Below are 20,785 nucleotides of genomic sequence, written 5' to 3' on the forward strand. Positions count from 1 at the left end.
AGTTTTCAATGCATTCCTATAGAAAATGGTGCTTCGACCTACGAAAATTTTGAGTTACGGCCACCGTTCCAATATAGATTAATTTCGTAAATTGAGACACCACTGTACTCTGATTGTATCTGCGGGAGGGAAAGAGATCAAAAATGTAAGGATGAATTCAAGATACTGACATGGAAATAAAGCTATCTACACAATATATTTGGCTCATCTCTGACAGACAGACATGAAGCACCAGCTATGGCACAATTTCAGTCACTGTACACTAATTTCCTGGCATGCTCTTCTTTATCTACTAGCTTCATATGACATACAGACATAGGAACAAGGCCAAATTCACAGAAGTTATTTGAACTTCATGGGATGGGTGGAATAGTTGAGGAACACTCTTTTGGTAAAAGCCTGCATTTTAATACAACAAACTGAATGCACAGTGGGACACATCTACGTACATTAGTCTTTTTGGCACACATTAACTAGCGCTTATTAAGCCATTCATTCTTCTAGGCTACTCAAAGTTTTACCTCCAGTTCAGTTAGAAAATCTCTTAAGAAAAGTTATTATATTTTGTACCTGGGAAGAGCTGCAGTAGTAAAACTGCGTTGTTGGGTTTTTTTAAAATCCAAATATGAGTAATCCTTTCCCTTCCTCTACATAAATTTCTAATATGCAATTTCAGAATAACTAAGCTTTTAAAAACTTTTCTGCAAGAAGGAGCAGCACAGAAACCACCATTCTTTTAGGAGTGACTCAAATACATTAAAACTAAGAAAAAAGAATATAATAATTTGACAGGTATAACCTAACTTGAAATCCAAAAGAGAAACTAGGCTTAGCATAGCAAGAGCACTTTCCTCCTCCCAAAATATATTAGGTGCACAGCAGAACATGTGGAAATGCATTCACTGTTTTGGCTCTTCTTCCTTACACTGTGGAACAACACTTTGGGATGCAAGTTGTGTGCTACAGTACTCTACTTCTCACTTAAATTTATTTCAGCAAGAAAGGGGAATCCAACCTGGATCTGAAAAGAATTTATTAATCCCACTAGGATACAAGAAATGAAATGCCTTGGGATTAAAGCAGGGATGGGTGCAAAAAAAGGGGAGATGGCATATTTTCCTTTGAGACCAAAATACATATGAAGTGCATGCTTTGTTTTAAGTTAGAATTATGCCTGTAAGAGGCTTCATGCAGCACAATTGCACAATTAAAACTAGTGCACCAGCTACGTCCATTTCTTGATAGATCTGATCTGGCCACTGTGATATATGCTTTAGTTACTTCCTTTCTGGATTACTGTAATGTGCTCTATGTGGGGCTGCCTTGGAAAGTGTCAGGAAACTTCCACAGGTCCAAAATGCAGCAGCCAGATTGCTGACTGGGGTTGTTACAGGGATCACACCCCTGTTACAGCAGGTCCACTGGCTGCCGATCAGTTACCAGGCACAATTTAAAGTGCTAGTTTTAATTTAAGGTAAAGGTAAAGGTTCCCCTTGACATTTAGTCAATAGTGTCTGACTCTAGGGGGCGGTGCTCATCCCCGTTTCCAAGCCGTAGAGCCAGCGTTTGACCGAAGACAGTTTCTGTTGTCACATGGCCAGTGTGACTTAGGCATGGAACGCTGCTACCTTCCCACCGAGGTGGTACCTATTTATCTACTTGATTTGCATGCTTTCAAACTGCTAGGTTGGCGAGGAGCTGGGACAAAGCGACGGGAGCTCACTCTGTCGCGTGGATTCGATCTTACGACTGCTGGTGTTCTGACGCTGAAGCACAGAGGTTTCTGCGATTTAACCCACAGCATCACCATGTCCCTAACGTATGTTTTAATTTATAAAGCCCTAAATGGCCTGGGTCCAAGTTATCTCAAATACATTATCTCCCATTATGAGCCAGCTTGCATGTTAAGATAATCAGGAGAGGCCTTTCTCTCAGTCCCACCACCTTCACAGGTGCATCTGATGGGGACACAAGAGAGAGCCTTCTCTGTTGTTGCTCCCCGACTTTGGAACTCCCTCCCACAGGAAGCCAGGCTTGCTCCATCTTTGCTATCCTTCTGCAAATAGACAAAGACCCTTCTCTTCAGGCGAGACTTCCATCAGTAACCAGCTACCTATGTGTGATTTTTAAATAGATTGTTATCCATTACTGCTTTGACTGGATTGTTAGTACTACTTGTGTTTTCCTCACAGAATGACATTTTTAAATGTTTGTATACTTACAGATCTTTGCCTTAATATTGTTCATTAATTGACATAAGATGCCTCCTTATTCATTGTTCTTCGGTGACGTTTAGATACCGTGTTTCCCCGAAAATAAGACAGGGTCTTATATTAATTTTTGCTCAAAAAAACACATGAGGGCTTGTTTCAGGGTATGTTTTATTCTTTTCATGTACAACAATCTACATTTATTCAAATACAGTTATGTCATCTTCTGGTTGCTACACAATGGTGGAGAGTGGGGTTTCACTTAACTAGGGCTTATTTTGAGGGTAGGGCTTATATTATGAGCATCCTAAAAATCATACAAGGGCTTATTTTCTGGTTGCTGCACAATGGTAGAGGGCAGGGTTTCACTTAACTGGGGCTTATTTTCGGGGTAGGGCTTATATTAGTATCCTGAAAAATCATACTAGGGCTTATTTTCAGGTTAGGTCTTATTTTAGGGGGAACAGAGTAGACTGTTATGCATTACTGCTTTGACTGGATTGTTTGTACTACTGGTATTTTCCTCAAATGACATTTCTAATTTTCTGAATAGGTACTGATCTTTGCATTATTATGGCCTCCTTATTAATTATACTCATTGTTTTCAATTTTAAATATTGTATTTCATTGCTGTAAACTGCCTTTGGTCATTTTCAAGGAGAAATGTGGCGTATGTATGTATGTATGTATGTATGTATGTATGTATGTATGTATGTATGTATGTATGTATGTATGTATGTATGTATGTATGTATGTATGTATGTATGTATGTATGTATGTATGTATGTATGTATGTATAAATAAATAAATAAATAAATAAATAAATAAATAAATAAGGTGTACTCTCCCCACAAGCCTTGTTTTCAGGGGGAATTGCAGGGGAACATGGAAGGAACCTCTCAAAAGAATGTAATGACTGTAATGGCACACATTAACTAGCATATTCAGGCATCCCCAGGCATCTTATCCTATTTTTGTTGTTGTTTAGTAGTTTAGTCATGCCCAACTTCATGACCCCAAGGACCAGAGCACACCAGGCCGTCCTGTCTTCCACTGCCTCCCGGAGTTGGGTCAAATTCATGTTGTTAGTTTCGGTGACACTGTCCAACCATCTCGTTCTCTGTCAACTTTTCCTATTAGCTGACATTTTCACATGGAAGCACCATTGGATTGCTTTTGACACAAAGTAAGAAGAAGGAAGGGGAGGAATAGATGCAGCCCTCCACTACTGTGATGCTCAAATTTAATAGCCCAGAGACATATCCACAAATGGAAGGGCTGAAAGGTAGTGCAAAACTGATGTCAGTACTCTTCCTCCTCGATGAAAGTAACATTTTATCTCCATTATGAGTAAATGTACTGCAAAAAGTAGCAGCATGAATAACTATGGCAGTAAAGAGAGCTCTCCTACTAGTGAACTCACACAGTGGATTTTGAAGGAGAGAAAAAAAATAGATTTAGACATCATGAGTTCTGCTAATACTGTACTAAGAGTCAAAGAGTATGCCATTCTCAGCTTTTTTTATGGAGCTGATGTCCCAAGATCTTACTTAACAAACTTTTAGAAGGTTTGACAGAGAAATTGAATGTAGATTCATTATTTGGAAATTTGCTAATAAAAGATGTATGTTCTATAGCTTTAATTTAAGCAAAACACAGAATCTTGGGATTCTAATCAAGCAGATATTACAGACAGCATACCTCAATAACTGTGAGAAAGAAAGCAAATGCACATTCTACATTAGGAGTACCTTCTTGATTGAACATATCACAATCTTACGTAATTGTTAAACTCTAGTCAGATCCCCCACTATCTAGCTATACTGCAGACACAGTTGAACCTTCTGGCAGAAATCCATATTACACTACTCCAATTAACACAGTACCATGTAAAAAAGTGTATGTGTGTATTTCATATTAGAAAAGCAAGTTAAAGGCCGTTTCTAGACTGAGAATCTCAGAAGAAGTCCAAAATGGCAAAGTCAGCAACATTATCACAATGAAGTATCCTCAGATCTTTCAATAAACTGTTAGACAGACAAAACTAGAAAATTAAATTTTCTGTAATCCAATAGAAATCAACAGGCCTTCATCCAAGAATCAGTGTCACTGTTGGCCTCTGTATTTAATTAGCACTATCTACTGTCAAGCGGTCACTTGAGCAGATCTTTCACAATTTTCAGTTAGGTAGGCTTAGCACAGATACTGGAGAAAAATTTGCCTCCATAAATGCAACAAGTTATCTTTGAAAATATAATTGCACAGTTAACTGTTCTTGATCCCAATAGCACTTCCAGGGAGCACCACACTATCAATATTAATCTAAATTTAAAAATTATTTATTGATTTTCCACAGTTAGTAACAACTCTTTCATCAACAAATCCAATATATACATATTCTCTCTACTTGTAATCACCATGGTTTGAGAATTAAAGAAAACACTTCCCTTGCCATGTAATCATAACTATTACTTTAAAGTGAAATTCATAACTATAATATGAGCTCAGGCACCATTTGCATGAGATACACAGAGAGAGAGAGACCATAAACTACTGAATTTCTGTAACATTCATACTTCCTAAAAATGATTTTCGAAATAAATTTCACTCCATCTTTACAGAAGAAAAAACACTTAATGCTAGGAATAACTTGAGAGTAGTACAGATGACTGAAATTCTTGTGGTGCAGTGATTAAACTGCACAACTGTATTCAAGACTCTGTGATCCGGATGGCTTCAGGTAGCCAGCCTAAGGCTGACTTAGACTTCCAGCCTTCTGAGGTGGGTAAATTGATTACCCATCTTGCGGGGTGGGGGGACAATATGTAGTCTGCATAATTAAATTGCAAACTGCCAAAGAGTGCTTTAAGCCAGTGGTCCCCAACCTTGGGCCTCCAGATGTTCTTGGACTTCAACTCCCAGCAATCCTGGCCAGCAGAGGTGGTGGTGAAGGCTTGTGGGGGTTGTAGTCCAAGAACATCTGGAGGCCCAAGGTTGGGCACCACTGCTTTAAGCACTATGGGGTGGTATATAAGAAGCACACTTTGCCACTTTGCTTTGGAATCATAGAGTCATGAAGTTGGAAGGGGCCTATAAGGCCATCTGAGTCAAAATCCCTGCTCAGTGTAGGAATACAAATCAAAGGATATCTGCCAGCTGGTCGTCTAAATTAATCTTGAATTTCACTCAGCACCTCTCAAGGTAACTGGTTCCACTGTCATACTGCTCTAACAGTTAAGAAGTGTTTTCCTGATATTCAACTGAAATCTGGCTTCCTGTAATTTGAGCATATTGTTGCATGTCCCGCACTCAGGGATGACTGAGAACAGATCCTATCCCTTGTTCTGTATGACAGCCTTTCAAGTATTTGAAAAGTGCTATCATATCTTCCCCCCTGAGTGTTCACTGGAAGATTGTGAAGCTGAGGCTCCAATACTTTGGCCATCTCATGAGAAGAGAAGACTCCCTGTAAAAACCCTGATGTTGGGGAAGTGTGAGGGCAAGAAGAGAAGAGGAAGACAGAGGACAAGATGGTTGGACAGTGTCACTGAAGCTTCCAACATGAATTTGACCACACTCTGGGAGGCAGTGGAAGACAGGAGGGCCTGGCGTGCTCTGGTCCATGGGGTCATGAAGAGTTGACACAACAAATCATATCCCCCCCTAGTCTTCTTTTCTCAAGGCTAAACATGTCCAATTCTTTCAGTCTTTTCTCACAGGTCCTGGTTTACAGGCCCTTGATCATTCTTGGTGTCCCCTCTGAACTTATTCCAATTTGTTGGCATCCTTCTTGAAGTGTTCAGCGCTGGACACAGTACTCAAGATGAGGCCTAACCAGTGCCAAATTGAGGGGAAATAGTACCTCACAGGGTATGGAAACTATACTTCTGTTAATGCAGCATAAAATTGCATTTGCACATAGAGCCACATCACACTTTTGGCAGATATTCAGCTTGTGATAATCAACTCATATAGGAGAGTGGCTAACCTTGCCCCTTGCATTACTGCTTTGCTCACACAATCAGTGATATGGCTGAAGATTAAAATGATCCTGCTCACATGTAGGGTCGACACACACAAGCAACCACACAGAATTTCTAGGCTTTTGTTTGCACATAGAGTTTACATGTGAGCAAGACCCTTGTCCTCTTCAGACCCATCACTGCTCATATGAACAAAATAACAAAACAAGGGCTAGCCTCTCTCTTGGAATCATGTTGATTATCCTTTATTGCAGAATAATAGAACAGAGTATTTATTCCAGATAGGTTTACTTTATGTGAGATTATTTCATCTTTATATATTTGGCTATTTTTCTTCCTAATCCCCAGGATTTGTACAAGTTTCAGCATCAGAAAGATGCCTTACAAGAACAGAGGGAATAACACTAATTTATTTAGTCTGGATTACTGCATAAAGTTCCAAACAGACTGACTCCTCTACATACTGCTCTTACTTTTCCTCACTGTAAGACTGAACTCTAATCGTTATTTAGCATTTAGTGAGAAAGGTACAGTGGTACCTTGACTTACGAACTTTATCCGTATTGGAATAGTGTCCATAACTTGAAACATCCGTTAGTCAAAGCACCATTTCCCATAGGAATGCATTGAAAACCGATTAATCTGTTCCAGCCAAAGAAAAAAATATCCCCCAAATAAAAAATAAAACACTGCAAACCCCATAGGAATGTGCTGGGGCTGCAAAAAAGCAAAACCCAGGAGAGAAAGGGAGCCTCAAAGGCGGGCCAAAGTAAATGGGGCCGGGGTCAGAGACCTGGCCAGAAAGCGCTCACCTGACTGCCCACCCACCTCCTCCTGCTCCTCCAGAGCTTCCTTCACTCCAGTCAGCAGCCACAGCTCCCCCACTGCTGCCCAGAGGAAAAAAATAACAAAAAAGAGCACAGTAAGCTCAGTCAGAAGGTGCTCTGTTGCTGAGGCTTTAAGAAAAAAACTCAAAAAACAGACACTAGAGCCACCTCTGTTGCTGAGGTTTAAGAAGGAAAAAAACTCCAAAAATACAGACACACACACACACACACTCGCTCCAAAGCAGAGCACAGAAACACTCCGTGCAGACACACACACACACACACACACACACAAACACACACACACACCAAAGCAGAGCCACCAAAACCCACTCAGAACAGTTTTTAAAGGAGAAAACAGCAGCTTACCTCCCTGCAGACACACATACAGGCTCACTCCAAAGCAGGAGGCTCTCGCAAGCCTCCAAGTGCGACACAACCTATAACTGCCAAAAGAGCTACAGCACAAAGAAGCAGCCTCGTCGCCACCTACAAGTTAGAAATCTGAATTTCCCGCCTTTTTTCCCTGCCTGTTTCTGTTTGTAAGTGGAAGCTCCGTTCGCAAGTCGAAGCAAAAAGTTGCGACCGGAGCTATTCGTAAGTCAAAATGTTTGTAAGTAGGGACGTTCGTAAGTCGAGGTACCACTGTACCTCTGTGCTCATGCACCATGTCCAGCTTAGTTGCATTAGGCCTATTATGATTTGATGGCTGATGTCCTGTTTTCAAAATTTTTATGGCATAAGGCTGATTATGTAATCAGATGACTGGGTTTTTTTAAATTCAAAATTTTCAATTTCTGTTCCCAAAATTCCTGAGGTTCCCTTGGGATCACTGTCATCACTGAAAAGCCACTGGGAGCCACAGGATGGGGGAGAATTTTTATTTTCTAAATATACCACCTTGTATTAATAGAATCACCTCATCAAGCCACCCAGAGACCTTTGGGTAGTGTGGGTGGCATATAAATTAAATAATAAAATAAAATAAATAAATCTGTCAGTGCTGATGAAATCTTACCACTGGTGACAAATTTTGGAAATTAACCCCTGCCCCAAATGGAACATCTTAGATAATACTAACCATTTACAATGGCTTTTGTCCAGAGAACCTTATGTTAGAACATGTTTGTTAATCACAACCAGAGAAAGCTAGATACTCCCAAGTCAAATACTCCAAAATATTCCAAACGTAATGGCTTAAACCAGTGGTTCCCAACCTCGGGTAACCAAGGTTTCTTGGACTGTAACTCCAAAAAACCCTAGTCAGCAGCTGGTGGTGAAGGCTTCTTTTTAAACCATTACTCTTGGGATCTTTTGGAGTATTTTTATATCCTTATAGATATCTTTTATGCCAAAACTGGTGCAGTTCTTCAGACATTATATCCTCAAGACATCCTCAAGATTAAATACTATTCCTACTCTTCCGATTTTCAGCTTTCAATATATTCAATGTGCTTAATGTGCATCAATCCATATAACATCCCTCCTACGCCCAATCCAATACAGAATAAACTGTTAACATACACCTACAAAACCTGACTAGTTCAGCCCATGTCTAACTCAGCAGTTCTCAATTCAGTCCACATAAAGTAACAGGTACTATACATTCAGATTTGACAAGGAATTATGGTTTACCATTACGTAAACAAGCAAGGACTTCTCTTCTCCAACTACTCTACTCCTTACCAAGCAAGCAACCGATGGGTAGTTCAGATGTTTTTACTGCACGCTTTTCTACTAGTCCCAAATTTCTTTAATAAAATACAGTAAAATTCCAAATAAAAGGTATCTAGTTAATACAATAAAAGCCTGCCTAAACAGGAAGCATTTTGTCACATGATACAACACTGTAAGGGTAAGGAGCCAACGAAGCTTTCCAAATAAAAGTTTTCCAGTTTCAAGTTGCCAGTTTCAGAGGAGTAGCTGTTTTAGTTTCTTGCAACAAACAGAAATGTTATTTGGCCCAAGCTTTTGTGAGTTGCAGCTGCTTTGTGGAGAGCAGCCACTTCTAAGATGCACTCCTAAAAAGCTTATAAAACTGAATAAAGCCTGTTAGTATTTAAGGTAACACAGGAGTCTTCACTATTATCATAATTTAGATATGTCCACAGAGTTATTGTGGTTTATTGAAACAGGTAAACTGCAAGATGGCTCTAGTCTTTCAAGTTGGGGCATGGTCAAAGGATTGGAAGGATTTGGATCCCACAATCTGACTTTAAATATCAAAGCTTTTGTTTACATGACCATTCTTTTGTTTGTCTCCTTGATTTCTGCCTGATTTGGTGGCAAGCTACTGTCTACAAACCAAGACTAAAGATTACTATTTAAAATGGCCTGCAATCCTGCCCTGTCTAATTAGATTATTAACAGAAACTACGGATTTCAGCTAAACTGGGAAGCGAACACATGACCTTTCAAGCAGCATCAAATCTGGGTTTCAAGTTATTTCTCAACAAAAAAAATCAAGATCAAGCAAAAGCTCTCCATTATCCCATACAGGCATGGCTATAGTTTGACTGAATTAAATATATTCTTCACTACCTCATGGTGCTCTGATTTACTGTCCATATTTTAAATATTTCTGATTAACAGTTAATCTAGGAGATGTGATAGGTCTAAATTTCAACTAGGTAGCTCACAGACAGTCAGAATTTCTATTCCTCACATGCCTTGTAAGAGAAGAGCCATACCACATGGCCTTGAGCAAGCTACATGGTCCCAAGTGTGCTCCCAGAAAAAGAAAACAATAAACCACTTCTGAATACTTTATACCTAGAAAACCCTTGAAGGGCCACCATAAGTCAGAATTGACTTGAGAGCAGGTAATTATTACTATAAAGGAACTACTCCCTTAGAACAAAGCAGGTATTTTAGAAGTAGGAAATAATCTCATAAAATCTACATACTTAATTCATATGCCACAATGGACAGAAACCTGTTGGAGTTTATGCTAGCCTAAGTATCACTGTTCAAGCAGTTCTGTTTTTAAGGAAATATCGGAAACAGCTGTGCAAGAGGTATTGAGAGTACAGAATGATGCACAGTAAGCTGTGCTTTCTGAGAGATCCTACACCAGTGTGTAACACGTGTCACAGGCTGGATGTTTCCACTGCAAAACTGGTTGTGTGACCACTTGCATTATGATACAATCCAACATAACTTCTGAATTAACTCTATATATAAATATTTACTTTAACTGATTTCCAAACAGTACCCTGGTCATTGCTAAAATACATTATTTAAAGACAACTTACCAAGACTCAGTAAGGCGGGCAAATCAGTACTACACGTTGTGTTCTTAAAAACTTCAATATCCCGATACATCTCAAGTCTGCTAAAAAAACAAAACAAACAAAACAAATTCTTCAACAATAGCACTATGTAATTTATATTTGTCACAAAATCATTAAAATATATGCCACACTAAAATATTACTAGATTTACTGTGTTACTGAATTTACAGTATTACTATAAAGTATTACAGACTGAAAAACCCACAACAACCATCGGATCCCGGCCATGAAAGCCTTCAAGAACATATTACTGAATTTCTCCCAAAACACTTCTCTCCAAAATTTCTGTAAAATTAAATAGCTATATTTGTTTCAAGGTGGAAAAAATCAAAATTTTAAAGTCAAATTGATTTAAATTACAATTTAAATAATGATCTACATTAAAATATCATTTTTTTAAATTTTAAATAGTCAAAAAATCTGATTTTTTTTCTTCAGGTCATGATTTATTTATTTTATTTATTTATTTATTTTATTTCTATCCCGCCTATCTGATCATATTAGACCACTCTAGGCGGCTTACAGTAAAAACAACAATGTAATTTTAAAACTTTACAGCAGAAACGTAAATAAAAAAAATAATAAAGAACAGAATAAGAAAAAAGATCGTCAAGGGTTTTCTGTTGGGAAGGCCCGCCTATACATCAATGTTTTTAGTTGTTTCTTAAAAATGCCCAGTGAGGGAGCCGCACGAATCTCAGGGGGCAAGTTGTTCCAAAGGCGAGGAGCCACCGCCGAGAAGGCCCGGATTCTGGTCTTTTCCTTTCGGGCCTCTCTCGGCGTTAGGCTCCTCAGCCTTATCTCCTGGCTCGCGCGAGTGACACGGGTAGATCTAGATGGGAGAAGGCGTTCCGCCAAGTATCGAGGTCCTTAAATTATAATTTAAATCAAACCGACCTTGATTTGTTTAACACTGCATTTGTCAATTAGACCTTCTTGTCACAAAATTTTGGCATTAAACAGTACCTACAAACACATGAAAAATGTTGTGCCTCTCCCCCATTCTAATGTGCTGCTGCTGCTCTAGAGAGATCCTGTGGCCACAAAATAACTACTGTACAACAGGAACAATTCAGAAGTTTAAAAATAAATTCCACACAATAGAATGGAAGACCATTCTTTCAAATGTTAACTTTTCTAAATAACACCTCTCAGTATTGCCACAGCCATGCTAGCCAGTGGATTCTGTAAATTGTAGTCAAAAGATGCATTCCATGGTCCTACACAAGCATTACCAGTATCAACCTGGCTAAGGCTACACTTTGTTGAAGTAACAGAAACCTAATGCACTATTCTTTAGCATGTGAGTTGAAACTGGAGGTCTTAACTTTAATATAAACCCAAACTGGTCAAGCTGTTCTCTTAGCCACATCTCTGCACAAGTAATATGGCAATAACAAAATACTACAGGGTAACTTTAAAGATCACTCAGTGAAATGTGTATGAAGGCCTTTGGGAAGATACAAACTATATATAGACAATGTTTTCAATTTAAAGATTCCTCATATGAATTCATCCAGAATTCAGTACAGTATTTAGATTATCTACAGCATGGAATAGTAACACAGTTTATTTCCAGGACAAAGATTGGGCCTAAGTATCAAATGATAAAAAAAGTTACTAGAAGTTGTTCTTTCCATTCCGTAACAACTGTGTTTTACAGCACTTCTTATGTTTTCACAATATATGCACAAAGAAATCAAAGACTTAGTTTACTGTTAAGGTAAAGGTAAAGGTTCCCCTTGACATTTAGTCCAGTTGTGTCTGACTCTAGGGCGCAGTGCTCATCCCCATCTCCAATCTGTAGAGCCAGCGTTTGTCTGTAGACAGTTTCCGTGGTCATGTGGCCAGCACAACTTGACACAGAACGCCATTATCTTCCCACTGTGGTGGTACCTATTTATCTACTTGTGTTTTACATGCTTTCGAACTGCTAGGTTGGCAGGAGCTGGGACAAGTGACGGGAGTTCACTCTGTCGCGTGGATTTGATCTTACGACTGCTGGTCTTCTGAACTTGCAGCACAGAGGCTTCTGCGGTTTAACCCACAGCGCCACCACGTCCCCTGTAGTTTACTGTTTACTCTAATACAAAATGCAAAACTGCTTTTTGTAGATCAGATATTGTCTTCTACATTCAAAAATACACCTTTGGATCTAAACTACCGAAATGTGTTCTAAAACACTTCAGGAAATAGTGAACAGTCCAGGCTCCCAAAACATCAGAAAAAATGTTTGCTCAAATACAGGTCTCAAATACAAGTTAAGTGTACACAGGATTACACTTCTTCTCGTTACTCACAATTTCAGTGACTCACCAAAACTAAATGTTACTTATTTTGAAAATGACAACTATCTTGATCCAAAACTGTACAGAACTCCTAATGCACATAAAGCTCTCATGCACACAAGAATGTGATGGATATGAGTGCTACTGAGCTGACCCTAGATTCACTGGAATTTTGATTTTTTTTAAAAAGCTCCCTTAAATCAAATGGGCAGCTGCGTGTTAGTTCTTCAGTAAATCTATAAACTGAATCAAATATGATCCAGATTACAGTGCATCTCCTGAGATACAGTACCCTGGAATCATTGTTGTGCTCTTTTGGATGCCCAGTTAAAAACATTCTAATTGCCAGGGTATTTTAACAGGTTTTTATTACAGTGTTCTAGTTGACAAATGACATTTTTATCCCTTATTATTTCATTTATGTATCCTGTTGAGCTATTCGTCCTTCTCTGTACTGCATTCTGGAATTCACTTCTGTGGATGAAGACAGGTAGTTTCTTTAGCAAATCATAAATACTGTATTATATGTAAACTGCAAAACAATTTGACCACTTTTCAGATATGAAAACAGACACTTCATTTTCACTTGACTAAGGGCATGATCACAGAGCAAATGTACCCCTTACTTTTCATACCTCTGTTGTACTAAATTGTGGTCATGTGGTATATATACCAGGACAAACTTTCCAATGTGTTCTGAAACTACAGATTCATTTCCACCTATATGAATCATTATAGGTGACTACACGGCAGTATCAATTTATGTTCTCGCTTCTTTTCTAGGGCAATGTAGACCCTTACTTAATTTTTTTAAAAAAAACCAATACAGCAAGATGCCAGGAAAGTTTTCCTGTTCATTAAAACTTCCTCTGTTGCGCCAGTGCCGCTAGAAGAACTGCACTGTACTCTATGGACCGGCATCGCCATTCAGGGCTGTCACTTGCCAGACAGTAGGTGGAGAGATGCAACACCTACCAATGCCCTGGCATACCTATCCGATTTGGGGAATATTATCCTCGTGAAGCCATTGACATAAGTATAGCTATGTATTGATATATCATCTGATTTTTTTAAAAAAAAATATAGCAGGGCAGCCGCATGGCAATAATAGCAGCCACCTTCTTCAAAAAAGGGTCATACACATGTCATACAGCTAAGGAATACATTGATACACCATTGGAATAAAATAACACAAGCTTCCTGGTGACTGGGAAATGAACCAAGTTACCCTGCTGGCCAGATAAATTATTTTATAATGGCTGTGCATCATGTGACCAGAAATTTATACAGATCTAACTGGGGTATTAGTAGGGAACATTTGCTTCATGTGATCATGCCCTCAATCCGAAATCTTCAGTGTCCAACAATATAGGCTTAGGGTTATAGATTTATTTATTATAATAATCTGAATATCCAAATCAACATTAAACAATGTAAGGCTACCATACACTGTAAATCAAACTTTATACAATTTTTAAAAATACTTTTATTTCAAACTACTAGTGTCATGACACTCTGGATAAGATGCAAATCTGTACTTCCATAAGTAGAAGCAAACCCACCAGCAAAATTGGGAGGGAGTAATCCATATGTCTTAGAAAATGTCCCCAGAAGGTTGAGAAAGTCTAGTTTAGGTTTTTAGACAATTGGGGAGGGAGCAGAAAAATCCCATTACTAGCCGGGCACCAGGCTTAGGGCTCTAAATTCCAGAAACACTGATAAATATTTTCATAAGACAACTTTAGAAGTTTATGAATAAACTAGAATATCTAAGGACCATTCTCTTCTCATGTTTCAATAGAGGCTTCTTCTTTTTGGAACTACACCCTCAACGGATTAAATGAAGCTGATAAACTAATTTGAGTTCTCTCTTAAAACAGGTGATACATTTTTTCAGTGTATTAATAAAATGTAACCCAAAGTCATAAGGGATGTAAATCCGATACTGTACAGTGATGAATACATACATTTTACAGAAATCTCAGTGCCTGTTTTCACACCTGGGAAATAAATTCAAAGCAAATTATGAACTCCTGGAAAGTGAACAGTCTCGCTCCCTCTTTCATGATACTGGCTGATGCTATGAAGCCATTCATATCTACAACAAAATTAAGAATGGTTAGATGTGGCTACTTTCCCTGAAGACTGGATCACAAAGCACACGTGTCCCTAAGAGTCTGATGGATTTAAGAAGTACTGTTTGTCACACAAGCCCTCCATGTTAAGCAGATGTTCCATTAAAAAATTAAAGTTTCAAAGGGTATCTTCAGAAATGTGGCCAAGGCACTACTCCTAAATAATTAGTAGTAAGCTTTGGTCAGTACTATACAAAATACATATTCAATTGCCAGCTTCAAACACGTTTAGGCAATATTACTATGGTACAACTTCAATTTGGTACACAGAAAGTTTTATCCCCAATATTTTCAGGCAAGAAAATATTGCCTTGTTCTTCTAAAACACAAGATGATAAATCTCTTGTGTAAGACCTAAAAAATAATGGATTGTGTTCAATAACAAACTCAAATGAAGGACCCAATAAGGAAGGGCATCATCCTGACATTCAAACTAATTGGGGTTTTGCCACATTAAGTTGAAAAATATGCTCATTTTATTATTGCAATATGCAATCATTTTACACTCTGTAAAAAGTCCAATGTCTGACAATTGTGGCTTAACTTAAAAGAATTGGAGTCAGCTATATGAATGAAATTATTACCAAAGCTCATTGCTAATGTTTTTAGAAGAAATTGTTTCAAACCTTCCTTTCCTTGTGTGCTGTGGCACCAGTGAAAATTGCCTACCTGAAACTGTTAAATTCTGCTGATCACAGATTTCCTTCCATGATAAATAAATACAATATCAATTTCAAATAGGCAATTTCACCAGAATCATAATACAGGACAGAAAGAACTGAAATCCATCTTGCTTAATGTTTCAGACTGAATCCTGACAGGGCCCTTTTCTCCCTGTTACTTTTAAGTAAAAACAAGAGAAGAATATTAATGTGTTTCATGTGTCATGTAGTTCAGCCCTCAAAAGTAGATTTTTCAAGAAAGTAGTGTCAATCAAGGGAATATTTCACTGTTCAAATGCTGCCTTATGCTCTTCTGCACATGCTTAAGCAGTGATGAAGAAAACCAAATGACAGCATACTTTATCAGTTTCCTGTTTCAGTTTTAATGTAACTAATATTTAGTTATGTGTTGTCAAGTCGGAATTGACTTATAGTGATCCTAATAGGGTTTTCACGGTAAATGAGAGATTTAAAGAGTAATTTTATGAGTTCCACACCCAAATGAGTTTCCATGACTGAGCAGGGATTCAAAACCTGGTCTCCAGAATCTTAGTCTATCATGCTATCGACTACACCACATTGGATACCAAGTAGTATTTACTCTCACAATTTTAGAAACAAAAGCCAGAATATAAGGCAAAATACTGCATACTTAAGGGAAACTGCCCAAGTGATTCTTTTAATATTCAGATCATCTATCATGCACTTGTCCATCTGACAACCAGCCAGAAAAATTCAATATCAGATTTACTGCATAAACCCAAATGAATTCTGGCTAGAAAGGACTGAATAATTTAAAAATTTAACTACAACATTAACAAATTACTTTTTGTGCCACAGCAATGTAACTAAATGAGGTCTGTCCCTGTGTGTTCATGCTGAGACTCAGAGACAATTTCCATATTGTCAAAGACAGTCTATCCTACAGTGGAAAATAAATTCTGATATGTAACTGGTGAAACTTCTTCAGAAAAACTGCTTTTGTTGTTTAGTCGTTAAGTTGTGTCTGACTCTTTGTGATCCCATGGACCAGAGCATGCCAGGCCATACTGTCTTCCACTGCTTCCCGGAGTTTGGTCAAATTCATGTTGGTAGCTTCAGTGACACTGTCAAACCATCTTGTCCTCTATCGTCCCCTTCTCCTCTTGCCTTCACACTTTCCCAACATCTAGAAAGACTGCAGTAAATGTTAAAAACCAACTAAGCTACCTTGTGAGAATTTCTGGATGGGAAACAATCACTGCACTATGTGAATTGACTGGTTATACATTTTTCAATAAAGGAAGATTGATCTTGTTATGTTTCCAATACTACATAATGAAAGGAAGTTACAATATCAAATCTGTCCCTCAGTTCCCCAATTCTGAAGAGACAGAATGCAATTTTATATTCCAAAGTTCACCATGCAATTTGAAAATAACTTGTTGACTCTTCATGTTCTGTGTGTATTTGTATAGTGTATAGACTGTTAGCAAATAATACCAATAAAACAAAGCCAACATTTTACTTATTTACTATATAGTTATCACAGTTAAAATACACTTGTTACAGCTTCACTTTCATTTACTTGTGACATGATAATGTTTGAGAAAAATTATCACCACATATGTGCTTAGTGGTTTGCTACTTTTATGCTTCATCATCTGTAGATTTAAACATCAAAGAATTCTTCTGTAAGACCTAAACCCTCAAAGGTAGAGACAGTTCGGTCCCCATATCAAAGCACACAATATAACCACAGCTGACAATGGCCATCTTCCCAGATATTTCCATTTGTTCAAGAGGTGCTCCTTCTCACACTATAGTACTGTACATAGTATTACCCAGAAACAGGAAATGTTCATGGAATAACTGAAGCACAGTGCTATTTTTTCCCTTTTAAAATAAAATGAAGATGGGACTGTACCATAGTAATGACCTGTGATAAAATTGTATACTATTGGTCAGACTGGGGAAGTATTTAATACCACATGAACTAGTATTCATGCACACATAATAATCAGTTAAGTAAGTTAACTTTTCTACTTTAATGGTTTCTGTCAATTAAGTAAAAACAATTACGTACTTCTAACAGAAGAGCTCACATAGAAGTGAGCTGGACCATAAAGAAAGCAGACCGCCGAAGAATTGATACTTTTGAATTGTGGTGCTGGAGGAGGCTCTTGAAAGTCCCCTGGACTGCAAGGAGAACAAACCTATCCATTCTAAAGGAAATCAACCCTGAGTGCTCACTGGAAGGACAGATCCTGAAACTTGAGGGTCCAGTACTTTGGCCATCTCATGAGAAGAGAAGACTCCTTGGAAAAGACCTTGATGTTAGGAAAGTGTGACGGCAAGAGGAGAAGGGGACGACAGAGGATGAGATGGTTGGACAGTGTCTGCGAAGCAACCAACATGAATTTGAAACAACTGAGGCAGTGGAAGATAGGAGGGCCTGGTGTGCTCTGGTCCATGGGGTCACGAAGAGTCGGACACGACTAAACAACGACGAGCAGAAGAGCAGATTTGTAATTCCCAAGAAAAATTCAAAGGATGTCAATTTACCTGTTGCGCTCTCTCTCTCTCTCTCTCTCGTGTGTGTGTGTGTGTGTGTTGTCCGTGCCTTCAACTTGGAAACAACTTATAGTGACCCTAATAAGGATTTTAAGATAAATAAGATAATTAAGGAGTGGTTTTACCAGTTCCACTCCCTCATTCAGTTTCCATGGCCAAGTAGGGTTTCGAAAACTGTTCTCTAGAGTCATAGTCTTTCACCCTATCTACTATAACATTTTGCCTAAACTAACAAAGTATTGGTTGCTATATTATGTAATAGTGTTTTCAAGTGTAACTGCGGGCCATTTTAGTTAATATACAATCTCATATTCCTCAAGACTCCTCACTCACAGCTCAGATTTTCAAAATCTGTTACTTATCCTTCCTGCATGAGTTTCATTTCAGCAAAAAAAAACTTTAGTGTTTGCCAACACATCACTGACATCATCAACAAAAGGACAGAGCCGAAGACAGTGAGCATTGTAACAGCAGCTGTCTTTCTAAAAGATTCTGTTCCTTCTGCACAGTAACATGTGCTTTTTACAGATAAATAGGTTTATTTTTCTTATGAAGTGAAATGCAATGAAAGCCAACTTGGGCACTGTAAATTAATAGAACATCTCAAACTTTTAAAACACCCTTCATCAAACAGTGTGTAAGATATGTCTATTTTTAACTAAAATAGTTACCATTATCCTAGTCCTAAAAACAATAATTAGCATTCTAGATTATCAAGCATCATATTGTCTATTCAAATTCTGAAACGAATTAGTAACAACAGCAAGTTATAATGTGAATTATTATTTAATTTCTTACACAGTATCGCATGTAGAAGAGGAAATCTAGTGGGTTTTTTAAAACAGGACAAAAACAGTTATAGGGCTAAATTTCTCATATGTAAAATAACTTTCTACCTAACTTGCAGAAGGGACATGTCATATCTATATATTTTCCAGCAAATATAATGAGTCCTGTAATACCTTAAAGACTTAATGAATTTAGTATAGACATTCAATGACTAGACAGATAAATGTTCAGTTGGAAGACAAATATATTCTCACAGGTACAAACCACAGAGAACAAAATTTGTACAAAGTGAAGCATGATGTTAAATTCAAAAGGTATAGACCAAAGTCCTGCTGGTTTTTTTTCACACATGACATAGAACAATCATGGAAGTGACAGGAGATAGCAAAAACCTATTAGCTGGCAACCCAGCAAAACCAGTAGGATTCTGGTGAGAATTGCACAATTCATTTAGAGTGGCAGAGCATACAAGTTTATATACAGTATATACAATTCACAATTGCAATAATAAATGATAAGACAATCATCCCACCAATGCCAAATAAATTAATTACTAAAAAACAAGATACTGAACACACTGACAGCCCACACTAAGCCACTGTTCATGTTAACTAGTTGTTAGTTTAGCTGTGAATTGCCCTAAAGATAACAAAACACACCAGTTTATCTCCCACAATTTCCATTTTTATTCTTTCCCACTGCCAACATCTCTTTTAAAGCAAACCGTTCATAAAGAAGTAAAACATGCCACAGACAGGGGCTCAGCTATAATGACAAGCCATGGTTTAAACAAGCCAGCATTTCTATGCCATGACTTCCAACTGTGTCTTGCTGACGGGAAACAAAGTATTGTTTATTTTGTAGGATTAATCTGGACATAATAAAAAATCAGAATTCAACAAGCTGCAACCTGTCTTACCATTACCTGGAATACCAGACACTGTATCTATTCAGTTTCAAAAGAGGAAAGTAATTCATTACTACTATATTTTATGTGACAGTCTTCCCTTTAAACAAAGGAATAGTGCAGCCAATATCAAAGATCCAAATTATAATCACCCAACAAGCTAAAGAGTATGTCAACTAGGAACAAAAAAAAGTTATGCCAAACCTAATCTTGAAGCTTACTTTCTAATGAAAGCACTTCAAACCTTCCAATTTGGTCAGCATCCCATTACTAAGAGATCTATGCTGCACACTTAACACTGATTTTATACAAGTTTCTACAGTTCCCCCAAAAATACTGCCTTTAAGAATGCTGATCATCTGGTTTCAGTCTACAAGATTCTCTCAGAGAACACCAGCTTCAAAGATTTCCTGGAATAACAGATCACTGTTAAACCACTTTGTCTGTACTAACAGGCTGATTAGCCAACAACTTTCAATGAAACAGTTTCAACTGGCTACTCCCAAAATGTGCAAGCTCAGTAAAGACCAGAGGGTTTCACAGAAGGACTATCCCTACAAATATTTCGCACTGAATGGATGAATTATGTGATTAATAGAGAAAATAGCCAGGCAAATCTCCCTCCTTCTACTATTAAACTTCTTCATGTATTTCACACACTTTTCATTATCAGAATAAGTTCAAGAAATCCTAACTACCAGTTCGATTTTGCTAGTATGTGTAAATCAAAATACACACTACATGAATAAAGTCAAAGTTGCCAAGACAACCGATAACCCAGGACATCTCTGTAAGAGCGCTGTCAGCACGAGCAAAGAATACAAGAGGTTCTGCTTAATAAAGAAAAGGAAAGCGCCATCACTGCAAGATGAAATCACTGGCTTTACATATTAAGAGCAACGCCAGTTAAAATGATCGGGGAGGATTCTTTAGACGGTGACCAGACGAGGAAGAAGAGTCCATTTTTCTATTATACATATTCAGACCGTTCTCTACACCAGGATAGCAAAGCAAGCAGGTGGAGAGGGGATTAGATGAACACACACCCTCGCTGCCATTCGGGGAAGAGGAGGAAGAGTATACAATTCTCCCTCTACAACGGGGGAGGGAATAGAAATAGGCACTTCTTTCTTTCCCT

General features: G+C 38.0%; 1 protein-coding gene across 20 annotated transcripts in view; it reads right to left on the reverse strand.

Moving 5' to 3' along the window:
- NCOA2 (nuclear receptor coactivator 2) overlaps window positions 1-20,785 on the reverse strand; it is a 192,424-nt gene that overhangs the window by 169,753 nt on the left and 1,886 nt on the right. For 12 of the 20 annotated variants that reach the window (XM_072999017.2, XM_020812545.3, XM_072999015.2 and 9 more), the window contains exon 2: window positions 10,275-10,354. The exons of 1 other annotated variant lie outside the window; for it this stretch is intronic. The gene's annotated coding sequence lies outside the window, so the exon portion shown is untranslated. The remainder of the gene's footprint in view (window positions 1-10,274; window positions 10,355-20,785) is intronic. 7 more of the 20 variants (XM_072999019.2, XM_078393819.1, XM_072999016.2 and 4 more) reach the window with 1 other exon arrangement.

This window comes from Pogona vitticeps, chromosome 4, assembly GCF_051106095.1.
Source record: "Pogona vitticeps strain Pit_001003342236 chromosome 4, PviZW2.1, whole genome shotgun sequence".
In the NCBI taxonomy this organism is placed as follows: Eukaryota; Metazoa; Chordata; class Lepidosauria; order Squamata; family Agamidae; genus Pogona; species Pogona vitticeps.